The sequence below is a fragment of the Chenopodium quinoa genome, unplaced genomic scaffold (genome assembly GCF_001683475.1).
Source record: "Chenopodium quinoa cultivar QQ74 unplaced genomic scaffold, ASM168347v1, whole genome shotgun sequence".
NCBI classification, from domain to species: domain Eukaryota; kingdom Viridiplantae; phylum Streptophyta; class Magnoliopsida; order Caryophyllales; family Amaranthaceae; genus Chenopodium; species Chenopodium quinoa.
The window spans coordinates 1,972,854-1,979,077 of record NW_018743894.1 but is presented as its reverse complement, the minus strand read 5'-3'; positions in this window follow the sequence as shown (position 1 = coordinate 1,979,077).

Genomic DNA, 6,224 nt, shown 5'->3' with positions numbered 1-6,224 from the left:
AAGACAAGCAGACCATCTGCAGCCCATGTCCCGGGACAAGCTGACCATCTACAACCCATGTTTGGGGACAAGCGAACCAACTACAACCCACGTTCTGGAACAATCGAACCTGCCAAAATTAGACAAGTCTTTCCTCAAGCATGGAAAGTGTCATCTGGTGGATTTATTCACGAATAGAAACCCGCCAAATTCATATGTCGACTTTCCTCAAGAATGGAAAGTATTATCCGGTGGATTTCTTTAAGCATAGAGAGCCACCAAATTCATATGTCGACTTTCTTCAAGCATGGAAAGTATCATCCGGTAGGTTTCTTCAGGCTTAGAAAGCTACCAAACTCATCAGTCGAATTTCCTCAGGCATGGAAAGTATTTCAACAAAACGTCATTCGGTGGATTCCTTCAAGCATAGGAAGCTACCAAACTAATTTGTCACCGATACACTGGTGTCAGATAAGCATTCTATTCCTTTACTCTCTTATCTGTGGAACTAACATTTTTCTCGGCGTATACAAAGTGATTTAGGATCGCAAAATATCTTAAATCATTCTCCGTCCCACCACTACTTTGACTATCGTTTTCGAAATTGACATTTCTACAAACTCAGTCAAAGTTGGGGCTTCTGTAGACATCTAAAAATATCTCCCCAAAACCAAACCCAATGATGAACACCTTTCACCGCCATTATTGTTCGGGTTGAGTATTTAATATTTGGAGTGATTAAATCCATGTTCTATCCAATACATTTTATAAACCAATCCATTTCCTAGGTCATTTCCCTAAACCATAACTTGTTATCCACTTTTCGTGTCCACATCGCAAAACCGAGAGAAACTGATTTTATAGCTATATAATTTAAATCCAATTATTATTTTGTTGGATAGGCCTTGAAATAATCTTTCCAACCATATATCATAAGCCCAATTCCGAGCTATAACGAAAAAGATATGAGCAAAACACTAAACTCAGCCCAAAATCGACACCCTTCTACTAAAACGGCCATATCTTAAAATATACAAATCATTTTGACCTAATTCTAATTTAATTGGAAAGTAGACATAATAAGATTTACAATGATATATTATATGCCTTATTCTGAGTTACGGATCAAAAGTTCTGATGATTTTAAAAATAGGTAAAAAACTGGAATCACCGCGCACATTGCAAAAGCACCGTGTCACGGGAGTGTGCCCCATCTGATGGTGCCTGGTATTATGATACGATACTATACATCGTGTCACGGTGCCATTTTTGAAGCTTTTTTGCATTAAATTCCACCGTGGCATGGTGCCTGTTGTCGTGACACGGTACCGGCTGCCGTGATACGGTATTTCCCACCGTGTCACGGTGCTTTTTTCGTGTAATTTCCGCGTTTTCCCATATTGTGACATGGTGTACTGTATCGTGCCACGGTGGAAACTGCCGTGTCACGTTACGTGTGCCGTGTCACGAAATTTTCTCGTGTCTTTTCCGTGTAAACCCTTCATGCGTTTTCACTTCCCGTAGGTCAAATATTTCCCGTGTCACTCCAGTTGTCCACCGCGTCATGGGATTTTCCCCCGTCTGACGGTGCCTGGAACCGTGTCACGGTGTTATATTTTAGGTTTTTTTTTATCTTTTTAAGGTTCCGTGCGTTTCCTCTGCTCATTTTCCCTATAAATAGGACCCCTTTTTGTGCAGTTTGGGGCATCAAATCCTTCTCTCTTTCTCTCTTTTACACCAAAAATCATTCTCTTCTCTTTCTCTCATATTCTAAGTCTCAAACCTATATTCCTAATTACATCATTCTTCCCCTAAACCTATATTCCTATATTCCTAAAAATTTTGCTTTTTTGCATTTTCGAGTCCCACGATCACAATACAATGCACACACGGGTCATGAGTCACACGTGTCATTTCACTTCGAGTCGAGTCAACCTCGATTCAGTCAATCATAGTGAGTCAAGTTTATACCTTGAGTTGTGTCAAGTCAATGAGTCAAACGACATTAAACCTTAGGTCAACCCTAAAATAAAGAAAGAAATTGGCAAAGTCCTATAGTCAAAGATATAAATGCAGGTGCATCCCAGCAAGCGAGGACATTCCCGGATTTTTTTCAAAAAAAAAAAAACCACGAATATGACCACAGGAGAATCCTCCAAGATAAGAGGAGTTATATTGATCAATAAATTAGAGATGAAGAGCTTTAATTTACAAAAGACTTGAGCGGATTTGGTTGAAAGGAAACGACCAAGCTCAAAGTTTGGAGCAAAACCGAGCAACAACGGCAGAAAAAAACATAATAGGGAAGACCCTACTCCAGCACCAGACGACAACATCTAGCGTCTGGCAACAGATTTCAGCGCCTGGCGCTAGATCCCAGCGTCTGGCAACAGAGCCAAATCGCGGCGCCACTCAACCACTCATAGCAGTTATTTCAACCTCTTTTAGCAATTTCGAGTTCCTTGGTACGCTAGTTAGCCCCTATAAGCAATTTGACATGATTAAGTAGTCGGCTTGATTACAATCTCAATAAGTGATCGACCTGACAAAAGATCGTCTCACTTAGCTTAAAGCTCCTAAGCATTGGCCCATCGCAGAGACACCAACGTACTGGTTCATAAACAGTAGAGACACCGACGTACTGGTTCATAAACAGCAGAGGCACCGACATAATGGTTCATAAGCAGCAAAAGCGCCGATGTACTGGCATAGCGGAAGCAAAGTTCAAGCGAGCTTTAATGATCGACAAGCGTTGGTCTTCGGAAGTTTTCTTCAGAATATTATCGCAACAAACATTCAAGTATCATCAAAGCTCTTTAGTTCAGAGATGCGTGGACATATCATGAAGCTCTTTTGTTCAGAGACGCATGGACATTTCTTTCAAGCTCTTTTGTTCAGAGACGCGTGTAGATATCATTAAAGCTCTTTGTTCAGAGACGTGTGGACATATCATTCAAAAGCTCTTTGTTTAGAGACGCGTGGACATATCATTCAAAAGCTCTTTGTTCAGAGACGCATGGACATATCATCAAATCTCTTTGTTCAGAGACGCGTGGACACATCATTCAAAAGCTCTTTGTTCAGAGACGCGTGGACATGTCATTCAAAATCTCTTTGTTCAGAGACGCGTGGACATATTAAAAAGAAGCTCTTTTTTCTGAGGCGCGTGGACATATAAAAAAAGCTCCATTGTTCAGAGACGAGTGAACATCAAAACAGCAAGATGGCATTCCATAGATTATGGAAGGTTGTCACAACAGCGATAGCAGCAACAAATCGGTTACCCTTCAGAGACGTGTGCTCCACGGTGCAAGATACGCGTTTCTTAACTCTCTTATCTGTTTAACTAACGCTAGTTTGCAGGTATCGGCGTTACAAGAATGATTTAGGATCGTAAAACGTTCTGGATCATTCTCCGTCCCTATCGATACTTTGACTTTTGTTTTCGAAACTTGCGTTTCTCCAAACTCAGTCAAAGTGGGGGCTTCTGTAGACACCCATTTGTGTCTCCCCAAAACCAAACCCAGTGATGAGTACCTTTTACATCAAATCATAATCGAATGAAGTGAAAGTGTGGAAAGTTTAGTGTTGCGGATAGTTTTAATTTCTCTTCTTCTCTCTGTTTTTGAAAAACTATTTTAAGATAACAGCCAATCCAGTTTGTTTGGTCCATGATATGGGTCCAATAGTAGTGTAGTTGGATAGGGCTTGAAAAGAGCTTTCCAAAGATATATTATAAGCCTAATTCCGATGAATATTGAGGAAGTTATGGCCAAATTACTGAACTGGGCCTGGTTTGAGCCTTATATGCGGCCCAATGATCTAGAGGAGGGCCTAGTATGGATTTATCATTCCTAATGCAATTAGGAATGGTTTTAGTCTTCTAGATTCTTCTAGAAGGTTCTTTTCATTCCTAATTCAATTAGCATTGATAAATTGACTTTTGTTGACTTTTTAGAGTTTTAATCAGAATAAAAGAATGTTTTTGAGGAAAATACGATTTTATCCTCCTATACGGTCGATTTCTATTTGATTTTAGAAAACGTGTCAATAATTAAGTTAGCGCCAAACGCCAGCATTAGCGCCTGGCGCTAATGTCAGTGTTTAGCGCTAACCTCGTTTTGCGCGTCAGAACTCTGTTTCGATATTTTATCTTTTTGGTTGATTTTCTCTATAAATAGCCTTCTAAAAACTCCGTTTTGATTCACGAATTCTCTCTATTTTCACCAACTCTCATCAAGAAATTCTTGATTACTCTCTCTCTTTTTTCTAAACCAGTCTTTTCTCAAAATACAAAATTCCGCATTCACAAGACCTAGATACACCTAGCCATATTCAAAGTTGCCTTTGCCCTAGACGTGAAAGGTTTTAATTTCTGAGGGTTTGGTCCCAAATCTCTCTTTCAACTATTTAATTTAATTGTTTGATTATATTTTCCTTGAAGTTACTAACGTGTGTATTTTGTTATTAGAAAGAGGTACGAGGCATCCAAGTAAGTACTTTAATGGTTTATATTGATGTTATTATGTAGAAATCATGCTTAGGTTGTTATTATGATTCCTAATGTTATGTTAGGGCGTTTTGATCTTCCTAGTATCATGTCTAGGGTAACTTTAATATCAAGTATGATTAAAAGTATGATGCCTTTTATGTTCTTCCTAATATTTATGATTGTTAGTATCATGTTAGGGCTAAATATTTGATTTTTATTATTTAGCGACATGCTAGGGTTTGTTATTAATCTTGTTAGTATCATACCTAGGATCTTGCTATTATTATGCTTTAACATGAACATGTTTATTATTATAATTATTATTATTATGATGATTGTTATGATTTTTATAATTGTTAATTTTATTATTATGTTGCTTGATATTATTTATTGTTATTGCTTGATCACACCTTTTATGCATGTTTAAAGGGAATTTGTACTTGTAATCCCGCTTATATAAGATGATTAATAATCTTGTTTAGGGTTAATTTGATTATAATTCAAGTGATCGCCAATAATAGTTTATTTTACATTAAATTCAACTAACATAGATAAACAGGTTTAAGGTTAATGCTATTGATTGCATGTTAGTCAGAAAGCGCACATGAATACGATCGGAATAAAGTAGAGGCCTATTATTAGGGCAGGTTCAATCTCTTTTAGGTTGGATTTGTACCTTCACCCACGAACTACCAATCATGGTTCAAGACCTATTGGAGTTGACGATCTCTTGGATCGTTAAAGGGTGTAACCTTCACCTCGTGAACGGTTTACAAATTCCTAAAACTTGTTGGCGATTCTTTTGCTCTATCTTCTTTCCCTTTGGACGCCACCATACTTTAGTGTATGATCACAGTGGGGTTCAAGCTAGGGGTAATGATTGAAATATTCCCTACAGGCGGCTCCCTACTTTATTTGTCCCTAATCGTTGTTGATATGCTCATTTTATATAGTATTTTACCCCCGTCCATTGGTCATAATTAGTAGTGTTTTTGGCTCTTTACATCCACTTTTATTACTAATTGGTGTTTTCTAGTGTTTTCGTAAATTTGGTTGACTTTCGTAGGGATTTGCATTTTCGGAGCATTTTCCCGAGATTTTATGGAGCAACTACGAACATTGGAGATGCACGACCATCCTTCATAGCCTAGGGCCAGTTAGAGCCATCAAACCGGTGATTAAGATCTCGGTACATGTGATACCGGGGAATTTGGACCGAGTATTCAAGACCCGAAGAGGAAATCCGGATTGGTCCGAAGAATTGGAGCCCAATCGAAGTCAATAAAGTGGCCCAAGAGTGTCGCCCGACCATTAGAGGTCTCGCCCGAAGGCGCACCCGACTGGGCGGGGAAGTGAAGCTGGCGCCCGAACTCGCACCTGGCCGGGCGCGAGAAACATGCACTTGAAGAAAAAGGCGCGCCCGATCGGGCGGTGCCTTGCCCGATCGGGCGCGTGTCATTATTATGAGTTTTAATCGTCATTTAAGTTTGTTTTAGTTTAGGAATCTTGCTTAATACAAATACTTTTCCGTTAAGAAAGTTTAATATCTTTTTTTACTCTTTCTTAATTCCTCTCTTAGATTTTCTCTCTACTTAGTTTTTAGATTATTTTCTCTCTCCAATACTTTGTTCTTAACTCTACTCTTAATTCTAGATTACTTTGGTAACGATTTCTTCTACTTTAATCTCAGTTATTTATTTTAATTCTTTCATCATGTCTTATTTTATTGCCTTGATTAGTTTAGATTTAATTA